This window comes from Protopterus annectens, chromosome 10.part0, assembly GCF_019279795.1.
Source record: "Protopterus annectens isolate FY-2018-M chromosome 10.part0, PAN1.0, whole genome shotgun sequence".
Taxonomy (NCBI): Eukaryota; Metazoa; Chordata; order Ceratodontiformes; family Protopteridae; genus Protopterus; species Protopterus annectens.
The window spans coordinates 461,929,745-461,950,825 of NC_056744.1; the positions used below are offsets into that span (position 1 = coordinate 461,929,745).

Genomic DNA, 21,081 nt, shown 5'->3' on the forward strand with positions numbered 1-21,081 from the left:
TTTTATTTTGGAGTGCAGCAAAGGATTTAGAGGTTTCTGAGCCTAATTTGAGTGTGGCTCTTCAATATCTTACTGAGTTATTGGACAAAGGTTTGTCTTTCTCTTCCATTAAGATTCATGCTGCAGCAATTTCAGCTCACTATGATTGTGACCCACCATTGTTTTCTCATCCTTTGTTCAAGCAATTTCTTAGAGGGGCAAAGAATATAAGACCCCCACGGAGAGCTCTTACTCCTGCTTGGGATCTCAATTTTGTGTTGGAGAAACTTACTCTACAACCTTTTGAGCCTGCGGCTACTGCTGAATTGAAATACTTGTCATGGAAGACTGCTTTTTTTTGGCCATTACTTCTGCAAGAAGGGTTTCTGAATTGCAGGCCCTTATGGCGGTTGAGCCTTTTTTGATTTTCCATAAGGATAGGGTATCATTACGTACTAATCCTTCCTTTATGCCTAAGGTGGTTTCTAGTGTGGCTTTAAACCAAACTATTCATTTGCCTACTTTTTATGCAGATCCCCAAAATAAGGGGAAAAGATTTTGCACACTTTAGATGTACACAGGCAGTTGCGTTATTATTTAAGCAGGACTAAGGATTTTAGGCAGTCTCAGCAGTTGTTTGTTTCTTTTGCTTTGAGTTCTCAGGGCAAGCCTGTGTCAAAACAAACTATTTCTAAGTGGATTGGGTTTTGCATTGCATTTTGTTATTCCCATCATGGCAAGGAGATTCCAGCTGGGATTAGGCCTCATTCCACTAGGGCTACAGCCACTTCAACAGCATTTCTAAGGGGGGTGGCAACTAAGGATATTTTAGAGGCAGCTACTTGGAGTTCAGTGCATACTTTCTCTAAGCATTACCACCTTCCTCTCTACTCTAAATCTAGGGCTGGTTTTGCAACGGCTATTTTGCAGGGCATGTTGACAGCTCCTGCTTCTTTATGATTTGCCAGCCTCCCTTACCTCTGCTTTGGGATTCTACCCAAGTGTTAGGACTGCAGCAATGTGGGATGAAGAACATAGTACAGTTTTGTACCTACCATAAATGTAGATGTTCGAAGATCCACATTGCTGCAGTCCAATTTACCCTCCCTCTGTATTTAGGGGTGGTTGTGTGGGTGGGGTTGTACTTTTGTAAATTTGTATATATTGTACATATATTTGGTACAGGAGTGTTTGGTGTTTTTGGTTTTGGCCTTATTTTTTTTAGGGTCTTCTGACATCTGGGGCAAGAAAAGACTGAGGATATGACGTCGGTCATGCGCATTTGTACCCTGACGTCCTGACGTCAGACTAATGCGCCTTGACCGACGTCAGCCATATACTTTGGTATTCGGGCCGACTGGGACAGCGGACTACCCAAGTGTTAGGACTGCAGCAATGTGGATCTTCGAACATCTACATTTATGGTAGGTACAAAACTGTACTTTTCCTCCCATCTCTAACTTCCACAGTGTTACCAGCAGCTTCACACAAACCCTGCATGCGTTTTTTTACATCATATTCTTCCGGCCCATCATTTCTAGACTACAAAGTAACATGTTTTTAACTTTTACGTTATTACCAGAAAATAAATAATTGTTTCATGGATAAATGTCCAGAAATTTCATCAGTCCTACAATTTCAAAGGTTAAGTCATAAAAAGTCCATGTCCCTATATGTATAAAAGACCAAATTTCTTGAGCTTTAAATCTTAGAACAGTTACCAAGCTGTCACTTGCCTAATATCTATGTTTTACAGTCTCATTTTTTGTTGTTATTCTCACAGTTGGCCTTCTCTTCTATTTAAAAAGAATTTTACTTTTAGTTTTTTTTTGCTGCTTTCTTCTTTACCTGCTGTTAATTTAACTAGTGCATTCTCTGATACCACAAAACCAGATTCCTCCTTAGTTATTTGTTGCTTTCCTGTTTTACCTTTGGTTACTGCTGCATACATTTTAACTGCTGCATTCCCTGCTGCCCTCAGCACTTCCCAACAAGTTGTCTGCCATCTCACCCCATGAAACATCAGAACTGTCACATGTATCACGCTGCTTGATTATTTTCAACAGAACATCATCTGCAAGCCCTCCTGGCTCCAGTTCTGTTATCTCCATCTCTCCAATGGATTTGTTTAATTTTCCATTGAGACAACTAAATACTGCTCATTTGTATCATCCACCACACCGGAATCTTTATCTGCATTTTGATTCTCCATGTCGACCACATTATTTCTCCAGATTCTCATTTTCCACCTCCAGTGTCTGTCCATAGCTTTTCTCCTCTTCCATGCTGTTGCTTCTCTTAGACCTCTTCCTTGTTTGTTGCTGTACCAGCCCTCTTGTGCCATCTAGCAACTCCAAAGAGAAAAGTGTAGGGGAAATTACCCAATGCCCTGGAAAAATTTCACATAGTAAGAATTCCACCTCAAGTTTCTTCTGAAAAGTGGCCATTGGCCTTGTTTGACTAACCCAGTCAATAAAGTATTAATTAAATAAATACATTCAGTATTAGATTTATAGAGTGGGTGTAAAGTGCAATACATAAAATAGTGAAATAATAGGTTGGTTAATCTGTGATGTTTGATTTTGTAAGCTGATAATTCCTTATTAATGGAAAGGAGTACATCCAGATCAAATTAATACGTCAGATAAAGTGGTGATGAGTAAATGGGTTCACTTTTATAGTAAAGCATTAGGAGCAGGAAAGATAACTGACAAGCTAAGGGTGAATATTTTATATATGATGTTTGTGGAACCATGAAATTCATTATGAGATTGGCTAGTGAAATATAATTTATTGAAATGAGTTAAAATTGTATGGGGATGGGTAGGTGAGCTTTTCCCTTCTATGATAAACACTCTTGCCTTAAATATAGGCTTCTGGCTGTGAATACAACACTGAATAAACTGCATAGCCTAGAAACTGAAAAAAAAAGTTAAAAAGAAAAAAAAAACTAAGGAGATTAGATCAACTAAAAGCAAACAGGAGCACAGAACAATGTCTATATTATTATTAGCCCCATCTGCTGCTCCAGTGCTGAAGTTCAAGATGAAGGAACCCTTTTTCTTGAGAGCAGTTACAGAACAGATCAAGAATATTATATTACCTACCTTATGATTGTCATTCCATGTACCACTCTTGGCATATGCCATCATTGCTGTAGGACAAATGCATATCTCAGCACCTGTATGACCTGTGTTGTCGGTACCATCATCAGTCCCACTCTCTGCATTAGCTCCTTCTAGCATATTTCTGCATATATATATATATATATATATATATATATATATATATAGAGAGAGAGAGAGAGAGCACATAAGATTTTAATGAAAAATTCCAGTTATGTCATATGATACATAGTAATTTGTTTTTCACTGTGAATTCATTACAAGAAAACATTTAACATATTTTACAGTTCTACATTTCACAGCTTTTGAATTAAAAGCAGATTTGGCTTGGATGACTTTGGTGTATTTCTGAAGAAAATTGTTTTGTTGCTGGGAAATTGTATAATTAAGATTTGCCTAGTCACTTTTTTTTGGAACAGTTGTCAATAACATGCATTGCACCTGACCAAAATTTTGCAGAAGGTCTAGATTTTTGCCTCATCATTTTGGTCTGTTTTTCATAACATTTGTGTTTTTTGGAAAATCACTGAGGATTAGTGGCAGGCATTTGAGTTTCTATTTCGCAATTTGCAGAAAATGTATGCAAATGCAAAACCTGATATTCAAGCAACTTTGTAAGTTTATAAAAGTAATATTTAAAATATGTCCTGATTTTGGGCCTTTGGTTCCCATTCCTTTTGCTTTGGCCAGAAGTCTTGCACTAAGAGGTTGAGAAGTAGATTTTATAGCCTGAACAGAAAACATAGCATATACTATTCCTAACCACAGGTGTTGCAGTCTAACTGCCTGGGCTTTATTGTCGTCCTCTGGAGTACCAGAGACTAGAAGATCCATCAGTTTACAAAAAAAAGTGCAATGAGAAACTTGTAGCATACCATTTTACTTATTCAAGTCACAGTAAGTATCATGATGTCATTCATCTTTATGTTCTTATATGAATGCCAATGAATTTAAATAAATCTGATAACCCTCTGTCATGGCTATGCCTTCTAACACTTAGTTGTACTATAGATGCATACTTCAAGTTCTGAAATGTTTTTTTCAATATGAAGGCAGAAAAAAACAATGAAGAAATGATGAGAGTGTCCTCTCAAAGAAAACACAATGACACAACAGTGTTTATACAGTATAAAGTACTTCTAAAATGTACTGCTGTTTATTTGTTATCTGTGTCAACAGCTATATTTCATTTGTGCATAATATGCATTTTGTTTATGCTTTGTGCTCTGATTTCTTCTAAAAATGTTTTATATATATATATATATATATATATATATATATATTTGTGTGTGTGCTTAAACCAGCCCACTTACTGAGACAAACACAAACAAATAAGTAAACAAAGTATGGAATTTGCTAGTCACAGACATTTGTCACAAGTGCAGTGTAACCTGTACTGCAAAAGTGAATATGCATTTACATGTAACGTTAGGGGTGAGGTTGAAATAGCTACATGTTGTTCCTTTCAAAATGCCCAGTCTGCCTTATTTATGGTCTAAACAATGAATCAGAGTTCACTGAAAAATATTGACCAAAGCCAGTATTCTCCTAGGGCTTTGCCCCCAAACTGCTAATGTAGCCATATAATCTCTAACTTATCATCTATTATTATATCTTAACTGCATGAGCACTGGCAGTTATGGAAATGAACTAATCCTACCATTCTAATATCATGTTGCTGTTGTTTGTCTTTCGGCTTTTCCTGGTTAGGGGGCGACACAGGGGAACTCCGGTCCGCTAATGATTGGCAGTAAATTTTGACGAACGCCGAGGTGCCAGCTCGACGTTCAACCTTCAACGAAGGCACGCCCATTTACGCATGTCTTTCGAACGCCCACCCAACCACGGGAAAGACATGCAGACTCCACACAGAAGGCACTCCCCACACTACAGCCGAGAATCGAATGGGAGAACCTCTTGCTGTGAGGCAACAACGCTACCGCTGCACCACCGCGAATATATCATGTATGATTCAGTATTTTAAGCATCTTTCTTATCTGTTTTTTTTTTTTCTGTGATTTAGGTAGATATAAATGACTTAAAAGTATTTACTGTAAGTAGGACGATTTTCTACTGTTGTCCAAGCTTATATCAAATAAATCTAACTATGAATATTTAGTTTTAGAATGTGTGCCCTAAACCACAAGGGGTGCAATTCTTAATTGGTATTCCCATCAGAACAGCATGACTATGCAGCTGATTCTTTCCTAACCAAAACAAAGTGAAAGTGAGTTGTCATGTCCTCTGTATACATACCCTGTACAACACTTAAAAGATAAGTACATAGATTCATTGATTCATAGACTGTAACTAGGCTAACGACCCAAGGGGCCTTTCTAAGCATAGCCAAGTTTTCCCAAAAGAATAATGATGCCCTGCATCCAAACAGGACATTGAGGGCCAGGCATTTATAAGCTACCTCTGGCCATAAGGGAAGTGGGTGCCAGCCCCAGTGTCAATTTCTTATTCCTCATCCACTTGTCTAGGTTGTGCTTAAACTGGGTAATAGACAAACTCAGCTTCACATGGATGGGTGGGCCTATTCCATAGGAGGTGCAAACTTTGGGACACTTATCTGTCTTTCCATCATGTTTTGTTTATGTCACAGACAAAATTCAGGTCCCTAGACCTTGTATTTCTGGTATTTTTTGACTTATGATTATGTAGGAGATTCATAACTGTGGGGTTTGTGGATGCCTTGTAAGCCAGATATAGATCACCCCTCAGCAGTCTATAGGAGAGTAAAGAGAGGGAAAAGGCTTTAAGGCACTCTGCATAAGGCATGTTTGGAGACTGAGGAGAGGGAAAAGGCTTTAAGGCATGCTGCATAAGGCAAGTTTGTTACTCCTTGTATACTTTTTGTAAGGAACCCTTGAGTTCACTCTAGTTGCTGCATATACCTGGTCAGGTATATACCAAAGGGAGCATTGTACTCTATGAATGGTCTTATAAGGTTTCTACTAAAAAGTTTTGGACCTAGATGCCATACCCTTATTTATAAGTTGTGCAGCATAAAAGGATTTCCTCACTGTTGTGGACAAGTGGTGGTTGAAGGTAAGGCTACTGTCTATGTGCGTACCCAGATAGTGGGTCAACTCCTAGGGGTGTATTATCAACATGGTAATTAGCTAGGATGGTTGATTTTCAAAAGGGTAAAATTATGCATTTCTTAGCACTGAGTTTAAGATCATGGCTTTGGCACCATTTATTAATCAAAGATAGAACTTCTTGAAAAATGTTAGTCTCTGCAGGGGAGTTGATGATAACCCCCACTTTGCAATCATCTGCAAACTTAGTCAGCCATAAACCTTCAGCATTTGCTTCCATTTCAGAGAAGTAGATGCAAAAAGGAATGGGCCCAACACTGAGCCCTGGGAGACTCTGCAAGTGAATGGCCTCTTGGTGGAGGTGGCCTCACCTGTTTTAACCTCTTGGGTACTATCTGTGAGTCAGTTGCCTAACCAGTGGGTGATAAATGGGTTTATACCTAAATTAGTGAGCTTGCCTATAATGCTTGAGTGGGGTATTGTATCAAAAACCTTGGTCAGGTCAAGGTAATCTGTGTGCACAGTCTTACCTTCATTCAATGCTTTGGTGACTCTTTAAAAAAAAATCCACCAGATTTAATAGGCACAGCATTCCTTTAATAAAGCTGTACTGTGATGGGTCCAGCATTTTCAGGTTCCCTATGTCCTCATTTATTGTGTCCATGATGACCCTTTCATGGCCTTACATATGAGGATGTTAAGACTTATAGGCCTGTAGTTACCCAGATCAGTGGTCGGGACCCCCTTTGTGCAGGGGAATGACTGTAGCCATCTTCCATTCCTTGGGCACAAAATCAGACTGAAGGCTCCATTTGAAGAGTGATGTTAATACTTTTAGCCAGAAGTTAGGTACTGCATCTGGGCCTGGGGTTTTCCAGTTAGGAGCTTTTCTTAACTTTGTTTCAATCTCTCTGGCTGTTACTTCATCCCATTTCATATCCTGTGCATTTGAACATCTTAGTCTTTCTTTTATTACTTCTATCCATTTCACATCTTTATGTTCCACAGGATCTTCATAGATATTTTTCCAAAATGCATTTATTCTTGTTTGGTGGTGTTTCAGTTCCTTTACCTTGTTTCCTAATTCTCTATAAAACGTTTCTGAGTCATCAATAAATTGCTTATTTTGTACTTTTCCTTTATATTTATCTTTATATCTTCTAAGTTTTTCAGCCTGCGATGATTGCTGCTCAATGCCAGAAGTCAAAATCTGGCATGTATGGAGAACATCGATGTCTCAGCATGGAGTGTCTGTGCAGTGGTGCTGCTCACAGAGCTTGGTTCAAGGTATCTGAGAGCACCCCTACACATGCGTTTACTTTAAAATATCACGCCCCCCCCAAAAAATCCATAACCATCAAAGAAAGGAAAGGGTATCACACCTCAAGAACACACCAGACCACGATGCATCGGACGCCAGATGATGGGAGACCATCCAGATGCACTAACCATGCAAATTGTAGCATGTCAAAGGCAGAACTCACAGGCCACCCCCTCTCATGGCCTTCTAGAAAACACTTCAGGAACTGAAACACTAGAGGGGATAAATGTATCACCAAACACCATCATACTAGGTGATACTACCTGGCCTAATAGACTTAGCCACACTACCTGGCCCAAACAAACACCCTAGCCCAAAAACTCAATCACCATGCATTCAAAACTCCCAAAAGAATACCACGTAGCGAAAGAGGAGAAAACATATCATCACTCATCATCACGAACATGGGAGACACGTGTTCAGCACACGAAGTATACCCACCACTGGTGAATCAGATCACAACCTCATAATCCCCACCTGAAAGTCCCAGGGCACCACACCTGAAAAAAAAAAAAGCAGGGCTTAAAGACTTTAAGACTAGTTCACACTAGACTAGTGTGGACCCCAGCCCGGCGGAAAAGCAGGAAAACAGTACTCACTCAAGCCTTTGAAATGCCTTCTACCAGCACCTCTACTAGCACAAATAGGGGAACAATGGCAAGCAAAACAAACAAACTAAGGAAGACTCAAGGCAAAAGTCACTCTCCTGGACCCCAGCCCAGCCAAAACAAAACAACAAACAAAAAAGGACTACACTACAACAGAGAGAGCAAAGGTTAACCCAAAAGACAATCTTATGAAAAATAGTAAAAAACCAAGAGCTCTCAAATCATAAAAAAAAAATAAAGCAAGAGAAAAAGAAAAAGAAAGAAAAAGACAAAATCATAAGCATTCTTTAGCTATGTTAGAGAAACCTGGGAGGAAACTCCCAGATATGCTCAGAACTAAAGAAAATGATGTGAAGATTACTGATCCTACAGACATTGCCAACACACAGCATCCATGGATGGTGTCTGTGTGTGGCTCCAACTCAACGCGAACTCATTAAACGAACTAGGACAGCTGTTTAATGTTTACTCGCGTCTGTCTTACCTCTGGATCACGGACTCAGGAGACTGGCTGGAACTGTGGTCCCACTTCACAAAAAGTGTGCTCCCACCGACGATGAAATTATTACCCCATTAGCTTGACCAAGCCTTATCTGCAAAGCCATGGAGGCAGACTTTGGATGTCCAAAGGCAGATCGCTACCTTCCTCAACTTGGACTTCTAACTTGAACAGTCACCAAAGCCATTGATGAGGGAGGCAGTTGAGGGCAAGGCAGCAGCTCTTAGCCCCTACTTGGAGGCAATACTTTACAATACCTGGATACGGAAAACTCATCAAAGCTCATCAGTTAACCCATAGCTCCCAAATCACAGTTAGCACTGGGCTGCAAACACAGAACCCACAGGGGTCAGAGGTCTGGCGCCATGTCAGACTCCAAAGCCTGTCTGATGGTGTACCACACAGGGCTCAGTCCTGGGCCCACTCTTGTTTGGCATCTACTTCAAGGGGTGTAGCTCCTGGAAATTACAGAAGAACAGGTTGATAGTAGTCTGTCATTGATAGGACCCATGTCTCAGAAGCGCATCTGGAGCTAAGTTGAGGCCTTGCCCGTACCCACCTTATCATGAATCTCATCTAGATCAAGGGGAGGAGAAGGTCTCTCCCTACATCATCACTCATCAGACCAATGATTGAGTACAATGCCCCATTGATGTATGTATCCCCGACGACATCTGCTGGAGGCCACAAAAGTTCCTCACCAAAACAAAAAAGGCCAAAAAAAAACATCTGTCTGTGCTGCTTGAGCTGAAAGTCCCATCCCTTTACTTCAGTGTTCACTGCTCAAGAGTGCTCCTTTGCCTAACCATACAAGGCCATGTACACTAAGAACCTACTATATTTGATCACCATGCAAAAATCTGAAAAAATCTAGGCCACGAAGCGGGAGACTTAAATAGGAGACTTTGAACCGACACACAAGGGGACAGGAGGGGATAGATTCAGGACAGAAAACTTCCTATGCTGTATGCTGTGGGAATAAAATCCCGCATATGTGAGGCAGAGCTGCAGCTGGCTGCAGGAAATCTTGACCAATGGATGGGAGATCATGAATAGATATGAGGGAGGACCGGGATTACCTCAGTATCAATGCTCAACAGAGCAACAACAAGAGTATAGTATAGTTCCCCATACTAAAGGCGTAAGCCTAAAACTATGAGGGGCTAGGCTAATAGTACCCTGGGCGGCAGATAGCCTAGTATGAACCTATGAACCTATTTTTAGTTTATTATTTGCAATAGTGCATGATAGATCCTGATATTTTCTGATACTGTGCATTGCTTTTTTCACGACTATCTTCTGAGTATTTTTGTTTATTTCTTCCCTCTTCTATACTCTTCTAACAGTGACACTTGTCTTAATTGCTTTATGGTTTTCTCTATTTGATACTGGGATTCGATTTCTCCCCTTCCTTTCCCTTACTACCCTGTGTTTTTGTGGTACGACTTTATCTGTTATTAATTTAGCTGCACAGTAGTACATCTTATTTACTTCAGTTTTATCACATGAATCTTTATGGATAGTCCTAATTACTGTGTTCATTTGATTTATCAAACTTCCAACTTTTGGGATTTTATTGCCTTCCTGTAGTCTATTTCTTTCATTGATCTTAATATGTCTGTCCATTTCTATTAAATCAAACGACTCTTCTCTTAGATCATTTTCTTCTAACCTGAGGGCACATTCTTTGTTCTCCATTTCCTGCAGACATTGTATAGAAAGTTCCAGAGCATCTTCATTTCCCCCATTCTCTTCAGATTCATCCTGTCATCCATTGCTCTTTCATATGGGAACTCACTGGCCTATCACTCTACACAGCATTGGCTGTGTATGAGTTGCCACAGTTTCCTGTTCCTTCCGTTGTTGTGCAACTCCAACTGAACATTTGTACTGGTTTCCTGTGGAAGGTTCCAAAGTATCTTCATATGGCAATTGATCAGATGTTTCCCGCTCCACTGGTTTCTCCTTAATTTGGGGATCCATTGCTGTATCCTGCTGTGATGTTATCTGAATTAGATTTTCTACACTAAATCCTTCTCTTTGCAGTTAAACTATAACCTCAGTTTCTGTTTCTTTAACTTCTCTATTACTGATATTCTTTTCTACTTTTCTTCTTCTTTTTCTTATTTTTTGTATTGTAAAACATTCCATGTCTGGATGCCTTTGTCTGTATTTCTCTTCAAATATCTTTTGTGCTACTCTTTTTGATTGATTGATTTTAGCTTTCTCCTGTGCATAAATATTGCACCATATCAGATTTCTCTTTCTTTCCCAAATGAATATTTCTTTTTTTATATACCTTTCAAAGGTCTCTTCTAGATTGTGTTTATGTTTTTACACTTCCTCGGTCACTTCTTTTTCCAAGTGGTCCAAGGTTTCTTGGTCTAGATAATGTTTTTCATAAATCTAGTGTATTAATTAGCACAATTTTTTATTTGAAGCTTCTGACAGTTTTTCTTGTGGAAGTATTTTTCTTTCCTATAATTTCTTTCTCAATCCTTTTGTATATCATCTGTCTGGAAACAATGAGCGTCTTGCACAATAGCAACAATACCTAATTTCTTTCTTATCCTTAATAGTTCACTTTATCATCTTTGTTTCTTTTTTGGCCCATCAGTTGTTGTGATTTTTGTGGACTGCTATTTCCTTCTACAATAAGGGGGGGGGGGTGCAACCTCCCCCTGGGCCTGGACTAGCACCATTCTAGGAATGTTTATGTGTCTTGAGGATTCTACACTGTCATTTTTCCAGTCCTGACACTAGTGCGCCTACCAGGATTGGGCACTTTTCTATCCTGGGTCTTGTGCACTCGGCTATCTTTTTTTTGTTTTGTTTTTTACCTACATCTGTCCATGATACATGCTATATAAAATGCAGTCTAGATATCAGTTTTGTCTTTGTGATATTTTGTGAAAAACAGGGTCCACTTCGTGAATCTACTCACCAAGACTTAAAGATGAATTCATTTCCAGCAATAGTACTCTTTCTGCTTGCTGACTTATCTCTGCATTCAGACCCTTGTTCTCTAATAATGATTGGGGGTGTTGTACTATGTGGTATTTAATATGGACATTCGGAGGGGGGGTGGATTTGAGCTGATCCTGTCAGCCAAAAAGTTGGCAATGGCCTCCAGTTCAGTGTGGGTAATGCTATTTGCAATAACTTCTGCTCGTTGTTGTGTATTTCCTCTGAGGTTACAGACATAGCTGTAGAAAGCTTTGTAGTTGCCCTTTGCCTGAGAAGCTATTTTTTCTTCAAATTTAGCCTTTGAATTATTAATTAACCCTCTTAGCTGCCTCTTTAGATTGGTTAGGGGGTTTTAGTATGGATGGCTTTGTTCCTCCTACGCTTGACCAAAATTTTCTTTTATCTTTTGTTGTATAACCAGTTGATAGTGTGATTCCACCAGGATGGCTTGTGTTTTTACTCTTAATATGAGTGGGCACAGCTTGGTCTATACAGTTATCAGTATGGCTGTACAGAGAGTTTGTAAATAGTATTCTATGGTGTTTACTGGGTTTGGGGGTGCCTGGAATGTAGCCAAGGTGTTGCTTAGTAGAGAAAAGTTAGCCTTGGAATAGTTCCTAAAAGTTGTTGGTTTTGCTGGATCCCTGGATTTAATTTTTTTATTTCAAGTAATACTGGCTTATGGTCAGATCTGCGAGCAGTGCATTGGATGAGGAACACTGTTACCTCCATGTTCGTAGTCAAAGGTCAAGGATGTTTGTACTCCTGGTAGGAGAATGGACCAGCTGTTGCAGGTGGCTAGTATTAACAAAGTTTAGGAATCGCTGGGCTTGTGCATTGGTGTAGGATTCCCAGTCTATAAAGGAATAGTTGAGATTCCCCATGAATATCATATTGGGTTGAATGGTGAGGGACTCTAGTACATTGATACAGGTAGTTTGGGTTTCCTGTGACATGGAGGGGGGACCTATATGTTCCATGGATATGGTACGGTATCCTCTTTATGGTGAGTTGCACATGTATGAGTTCCAGTGGGTCATACACTTTAACAAGTCTGAATGTGAGATTAGTCTTAGCCTGACATTGAAAGCTTACAAGGAGTGGAGTTTCTTGTTAAGCCTTCTAGCACTGAGCAGTACTACCTTTAGATATTCCTTCATAGGTTCAGTTATGTTGGTGCTTACAAGGAGTTGAGTTTCTTGTTAAGCCTTCTAGCACTGAGCAGTACTACCTTTAGATATTCCTTCATAGGTTCAGTTATGTTGGTAGGCTTATCCATTTGGCATTGCCTAAAAAAGACACTATAGGGGTTGAAAAGGTCTTTGCCAGTATCCAAAAGTCTAGAGGGGATAAGTTCAGGCCATCCCTGACAAAGCAGTGTTGTCTGTCAACCATGTCCTCCCAGGCTGTCTAATATTGTAACCCCTGGACTGACACCAGAAGCTAGGCCAATTGCTAAAAATCAATCATTTTCTGTTGGTAACGTGGCACCATCCTTGGAGAAGGTACTAAGGTAGTATACTGTTCAGTGCTAGGCTTATACCTGCCTGAAACACATAATCAGTGTGCTCGGTCATGTCTTGCTTCAGATAGTCAAGGAGGGGTATGTCTCAGGTCATTAACACCCACATGGACTATGATAGAGTCATACTGTTACCTGTGGTTCATTGACCTGAGTACTTGTGTGACTTAACGGATCCTAGCCTAGGAAAGGCAGCTAACTGTGACTGTCTCCTTACTCAGTCTGTTGAGGGGGACATCGATGTGCCTCACTGTAGAATCACCAATGACCAGGAAATTTGGCTGTGTGATGGTTTGCCTTAAGGGCTTAGCAGTGGAGGCATTTGATACGATGTGTAGCTGTGTTTGGTGTTTGAACGGAGTGCTTATGTGATGGCTGAGAACCCTTCCTTTGATTGTACTGTGCAGCAGGTGTTAGTGTTATAGGAAGGTTACCTCTAAGTGCCTCAGCATAAGAAGTTTTATGTGTAGAGTCTTTACCCTGTGCAGAAGGTGTGGTGCAAGTGTTACTGATAATCTCTATAGGATTAGTTTTGATTGTATGAAAGAGTTTTGTCTCCAGCGTTAAAGTTTATTTACACCTTTCCCATACACTATAGGTTTTATTAAGAATAAGTGGGTTGTCAGTGTACATGAGGCAATTACTGTAATGCCTCAGAACACCCATCTCAACTAAACTGGCTATGGAGAGAATCAGAAGTGCATATCCATAGCCACTGATCTGCTAGGGAGGCATGAGGAAAACTTAAATATTGAACAAGTCAAGAAGACAAGCAGCTTGTTGAGCAACACTCAGCTATGAGCAATCTAGGTGCACTAGTAGTTAAAAAAAAATCTGTCTAGACAGTAATACCACAAGAGTGCAGACCACAGACCAGAACAAAAGCACTTAGAATAATAGGCACAATAAGCCTTAACAAGCAATTCCCAGCTCAGAAGGGTAGAGGCTACACTCTCCTCCCACAACAGTGTAGACCACAAACCTTCTTAATGTAAAATAACTGGCCTGAAGCTCAAGTGCTCAAACCAGAACTAAGACACTTTTAGAATAACAGGCACAATAATCCTTCAACCAGCAATTCCCAACTTAGGCACAACTTAGAAGAATGTAAGCTACTTCACCTGCCATGAGAGTGTAAACCGCAAACCTTCCTTATGTTAGATAACTAGTTTGAAGCCCAAGTGCTTAAATCAAACCTAAGAGACTTAGAATAACAGTTAAAAATCAGGCTACTAACAAGCAATAATAAATGCAGCAGAATAAATACAACTGAACACTTTAAGACCAAGCAGCAAAAAGCAAAATAAAGGAGGAAGAGGCACAGATGCAGTATAAACAGCTGAATAAAGTGCATTTTGTAGGTAAGTGGGAAGGTAGGAAACCAAAGATAATTCAAGTTTAAGAGACGTGTGCCTTCCCAACTGATTTCTCCGTACTCAGTAGATTGAGCTGATGAGATGGGACTCGGAAGAGTGTCCAAAATCAGATTTATAGTATGGGTGGGTAACTCAGAAGTAAGTGACCCATGTTTAAAAGTACAAAAACAGGTGGATGGAAAAAATCAAATGCAGACCAAGATCAGCAGAAGTCAGGCAGAGAACAGCAAGCAAGTCAAACAAGCACTCCAGCAAAATAAAGATGCCTCGAAATATTGCTAGTTAAATGAGGAATGCTATTTCTCAGCTCCTTCCACTAACTAGCTGGATGTTATTCACTGTCTAAAAATAAATACTTTTCTAAATGGCCCTAGCCAAGAACTCTTAAATCTCCAAAAGAACAAAAAACTTAAAAGAAATGCAATGTAAGAAAAACAATAAAATACAGAAGTAGCCAAACCTTAAATGAAAAACTTAATTCAAAATCAAATGCAGCAGAGATCAGCAATAGTCAGGCAGAGAACAGCAATCAAGTCAAACAAAGCACTCCAGCTAAAAAATGTTTGTCTTGAACTATGACTGTTGGTAATAGAACAAAAGAAAATGTAATACAGTCTATTCTTTAGAAACAATAAAGCTTAAAATCATGCCTGATATCCATATTAGAGTACATGCAAAAATCCAAAATGACATCCAAACCAAAGGTTAAAAGGTGTTATTTGGGATATTTTGCAGGCATCCTAAAGATTCTTGACAACAGGCTTTAGAAACACAGAGCTTAAAATTTAGACAAATCCACTTAAGATGAAGGCTGATCTGTACATGTCTATAGTTAGTAGGGTTTGGATTTATTGGCCTGAATGCATCCATAAAGACTTAAAAAGTAAAAGGTCATGGGCATTCAGGCAGCATGCAGCTGAAACACTGGTATGTCCTTAAGGTCCAGTTGCATATATCCCATCGGCCTCTACTAGATGAGTTTTTAGGTAATATATGGCAGAGACTGTAGGTTTGTTGGATCTTTTTTTGAAGTTTTTACTGAATGATTTGTCTGTGTTAACTTTTTACCCTTTGGTTTGGGTGTTATTTGAGTTATTTTGCAAGCATCCTAACATTTAAGGACATCATACTTGACTTTAAGTTTTGTATTTCTAAAGTATAGTCAACAGTCAACTTATGCTGTATAGAGGAAGTCAAAATAGCTGAAACGTACATATATTCAGCATATTGATCATTGTTGCAGTAGCCTAAGCTATGTGGGGTATATCCTTTCAAGGATATACCAGCTGCCCAGTTTCCAAAGCTTCAGAGAACCTTTCACATGCCCAAACTGTTAGACGGTTCGAGCTGAGCTGTCCAAAAATACAGGTTTGGACTCCAAGCCCTCCAGAACTTTCCTGACGACAATAAGAGTGCTTGCTACTTAGTGGGCTTTCAAGGATCAAAGATCAACGGATAAGTTCCCTTTGAGGAAAAACTTTCCACATTTAATATTTAGGTTCATACTAGGCTATCTGCCCTAGGGCATTTATAAGCCTAGCCCAGAGTTTTTTGGCTTACGCCACCCCTTTAGATTGAAGGATATTATGCCCATTATTTTACTGTGCCTCTGTCAAGCAGTGACACTGATGTAATCCCTGGGGTATACCTGCGGTCTCCCATCCATTGGTCAAGATTTCTCTTGAACAAGGCCAGCGAGGTGCTTCGCCTCACATGTACCGGGATTTTGTTCCACAGCATAGGGAGCCTCTGGGTGATGAATCTGTCCCTCCAGCACGTCCTATTTATGGCTGTGTCAAGGTTTAAGTCTCGTGCTCTTGTGGATCTGATGGACTTTAGTGTTTAACATTACTTTCCTGTTTAGGAAGGTTGTTTTTCAACTAGGAGTTTGTGTTTTAACTGATTGTCATGAGACATAACTGTACTTTTAAACAGGAGCGCACTTTTTTCCTGTCAGTTTAAAAGTTATCAAATACATTCTAAAAGTATTTTATTTCTGTGGAGAAACTATTTATTTTACTTTTTGGGACAGGCAAAGTGTATTAGAGTGGTTTATACTGTGTATTTACTGGGAAAAGCTACTTTTTGGGATTTTGAACCTTTACTGGCTTGTGCTGCTTAGTTTCCTCCGAAAATAGGCACACTTTTCAGCTTGATCATGGAGCAGACTAATGGTACTACTGTCAATCCTTCTTCCAGCCACAAAAAGAAAAAGTGAAGCAACCACAGATAGCTAGCAGTTTTTCCCAGCCATACACACGTGACTTCACTGTGGCCAAAGTTGGTTCCTCAAACTACTTAACTTTTTCCTGGATCCCTCTGGTGTAGCACCTAAGGCTAGTATCAACTGGAGTTTAGCCATTTCCTCTGCGGTTGATATGGTTCCCTCAGTGGGTAAGGGAGAGCCACTCTTGTTGGCCTTTGGGGAAGGGAGGGAGAATATTCCCCTGTTCAGTCAGAATGTTGTGCCTATCCTTGGGGAAGCTGCTGCTGCCATTTTGTCTCAATTTTCCTGTCAAAAAGAAACAAAAAAATGAAATATTTCTCTAATTCCTGCTCAAATCCCTCTGGGCAAGAGTAGTTTATTATGTCTGGCTTAAGATCTTTGTTCTTGCTATTGATCCTTCATATAATGTGTTTCTGTTAACGAAAAAGGGATTTTTCTTTTCCTGAATAAATTTAAGGATATGAATATGGATCGGAAGATGATGGGGCAGATGTAGGGGTTTCTCATCAGATTTCTGTTTCAGACTCAGAGGAGAGTATGATATCTGAATCTCCTTGTGAGGCATTCTCTTTCTCTGAGACTATTTCCAGAATGTGCCAGTATTCTCAATTGGAGATGTCTTTGGTTTCTCAGACCCTCAGAAAATACTATGAGCTGCTTTAAATGAAATTTCTAGAACTATCTCCCATCCTGTCAGTGCTGGAAGATGTGTCTGTCACAGCCTTTATCTTCTCTGAAAGTCAGCCTGCCACACCTATGAAAGCAGATAGATTGTATAAAGTTCCTTAGTCTTTCCAAGTTTTTACACACTCATCCCAGGTCGGACCCAGCAGCTATAGCTTTAGATCTGATGTCTATTTTCACCTGATTCAAGTGCAGAGGTGCTTCTGTGTACTGGTAAAGAATGAAAAGGTTGCTATTTTGCTTAATGAAAAAAGTTTGGCAATTGATGAGGGTAGAGTGGATAGTGATATCTTTAGATAAAATAGGTAGATGGGAGGTAAGTGCTTAATTACACAGGTATAGTGGTGATAAAATATGTCATACAGTAACTCAGCTATATGCGTTTATTACACTCCTCTGTCTAGGTCAAGGTGAATACACAAACACACAGACACACACACACACACACACACACATGGATTTTTGCCAGAGCCTGTGGTATTCTTCAGCATTCAAAAGACATACCATTAGGTGAATTGGTGAGACACTAAATTGCCTGTATGTATAAATGTACTGTCTGTGTGCAGTGTGTGCATATGCCTCCTGTGATGGACTTGTTCCACCTAGGGCTCTATTGCTCACAAGCTAAACTATCAGATTTGTCATCCATGCTTATAATTTAACATTTACTAAATTTTCAAGTAAATGAACCAATACTTTTGGCTAAATGAGGAAAATGTTTTTATTCAAGAGTATTTTTAATGCTGAAGAAGCAGGGTCAGTGGAGGCCACTTACGGATTTCAGAGATTTGAATGAGTTAATCAAAACATAAGTTCAAAGAATTCATTTTGGCAGACATTACTTCTTTTCTGATACAGAATGTCTGTATTCTAACCTTGGAAATAAAGAATTCTTGTCTGCTCTACTCACATGCATTCCCAAAGATCATAGGCAATTTATGTGGGATTATGTTGAAATTCTGTTAACCATTTAATTGCCGTAGAAACTGAGCTTTCTGTCATATGTAGCCTAATTTCATCAGTGCCTATCTTCAGTATTTGCTGACTCCAGACTACAGATGTAGGAAAGGTGGGACAAACAGACAGCTGTCCTGGGCACCTGTCAGCTTGTCTTGTAAGGGATGCTAAAATTGCCAAAACACCACATCATTTGTTGTAATAAAGAAAGCAAAGTAAAGTTACTTGTTTCATTTTCTTTCTTTTCATAGGTTCATAGATTAGTACTAAGCTAACTGCCCTTGTGAGTCATTTTAAGCCTAGCCAATTATCCCTTGTGAGACTCAAACCCTGTACCTTGTGTTTGTAAGGCAAACACCTTAACCATTAGGCCACCCTCCCACCCTTCCTTTTGCTCAGACAGGACTGGACTTTTCTGCTTCCTGTCATGGGAAGAAGAAAGAGAGAAGAGATTCTCCACTTCTTATTGAGGAGCCTGACCAGACAAAGTAGATGTGAGATGATTAGGCAAACAAGCCAACCATCAACTTAAAAAATTATGTTGTCTCTCTTTCTCCAAGTGCTTTGTATCGAAGTTTTAATTCCACAAAAAATAGAAAACAAATTTGTAAAGAAAGCAGGGGTATTCATATTATTTAAGTTGTGCTGTTTGAGTGAGGGCATGATGATGATGAACGAGGCACATTGTAGTGTGAACTTGCCAGCTGTGTGCAACTGTAATCCTTTTTGGTCTTCTTCAGCCCCCACCCCCTTTATTATTTGGTCATGAACTTGGAGGAGGTGTTGAGGATTCTCCAAATGAAGGCTAAACCACAGGCATAAATGGCCTAGCTGCACCTCTGATTCAGATTGATGGGAGTTCATCTGTATCTTACTTAGACCGAGACAGGAAGACCCTTCAGAGCCTACACACTGCTAATCAGCAGACTCTGAAATATTTCAAGTCTACTTTTTTAAGTTACCAGAAATCACATCTGCTCCTGTCCCAGACCAGAATATTTTTAATCGCTCTCCTAGATGGTGTAATAGCCCTACGGAGGACAATATACAACTGATTGATTGTTTTTGTTTTTATGCATGCCTGAAAGTAGAAGAAGTTGACTTTCCTGAAGGCTTTGGACTGCATGTTTCCTGTTCTCATAACTTCCAATTCCAGAATTTACATGAAGAAAATACCGTGGTGTATCTTCTCAGCCTCTGGTACATAAGTACTATGTAATAGACGATGGGTTCTATCATGAAAAATGGGGGGGGGGTGAAACGGTTGTTTTACCATGTTTCTTGTTAGGTTTTGCATTCCATTCACAGAGTACTGTCACATGCATCCATATAGTATGAAAATCAACTCCACCTGTGTAGTTTTCTGATATAAATCTGCCCAGGTATGGTGTTGCTCCTTGATCTTTATGCCAGGCACTCATCTCTTTAGTTTATGTTCATTTCCCAGTCACTTCTTCTTATTGGTTAATTATTATTTAATACTGACCTCAGGCACAAGACGTATTCTACATTCTACTTCCTACCTCATAATGTACTTGTAGTGTGATTTAATTTACGGATCAGTGCCGGCATATGGATTTGTTTTAGGTGATCAAAGCCAGTGTCTGTCATGTTTCACAAAGCAATTAAATCTTTTGCCATCATAGATAATTTCTTTGTAACAGAATCCATAATTTGTCATAGTAAACAGAAATAAACATACTTCTGAGATGTATTTCATGGTCATTAACAAACTATACACTGTGGAAAACAATTAGTGGTGATGTATATTTTTCCCAATACATGCCTGAAGTCTGAATAGCATTCTAGGTCTCTGACTTGGGTGTGTGCCACTCTCCATTACAGTAGTTGTAGGGGGTGATCATTTCTAGGACTACTGCATGAATAAACATTTTCTGGGAAACCCCTGGTGCAAAACAAGGTTATTCTTTAAGTACCTTTTTCATTATAACCCTAGGTAGTTTCTTACACAGTCTTAAAGTTCTCTTTGAAGCTTAGTCTTTTGATAAATGTCAGGCTGCATTTCTCACATGTAGCATGTGCACTATTCCCTTTAGCTTACATTCACTTGCTCATTCTCTCAATTATGATCCTCATGCGCTTGAGCATGGAGTCCAAGTTTGCATTTGTTCAAGGTTTTGCTGCTTGTTTCTTTGAATAGCGAGATTTGCATGATTCACTTTTTAGTGAATTCTGGTTGATCTGAAGTAAGTGCACCACAAAAAGGAGTGAAACGGGCATTACATTGCCTGTCAGTGATCATGTGGCAATCTTGGGCAGTATGTATATATATATATATATATATATATATATATATATATATATATATATATATATATATATATATATATATATATATATATATATATATATATATATATATATATATGGCCTGTGTTTATGAGCTCTTATATTCAAGTAAGTCTAATCAAGCTTTTAGATAGGAAGCATACGTAGTTCATCACATTCCTGTTATAAATTGTTTTATTTGTATGTATAAGTCATCCATTTCCCAATGTATCAATTTAAGCTTCTCTGTCTAGCAGCTAATTAATCAATTAGACATGCTTCTAGGCAGTAACAGTTCTCATTGCTCTTGGTAATTGAGGTTGAGGAAATGTACATCAGACATGAGAAGCACAAGCTACACTTCATCTAGGGATATTTAATATTTTATTTTCTGATACCCTGCTTCTCTAAAGGTATCCAGATAACATGTTGCACTAAGCTCATTCACTCACTGTCTTCTAGACATTCCCAGCCTTCCCA

The 21,081-nt window shown here is 39.3% G+C and overlaps 1 protein-coding gene across 1 annotated transcript in view; it reads left to right on the forward strand.

Moving 5' to 3' along the window:
* LOC122813186 overlaps positions 1-21,081 on the forward strand; it is a 222,643-nt gene that overhangs the window by 141,487 nt on the left and 60,075 nt on the right. The window lies entirely within an intron of this gene.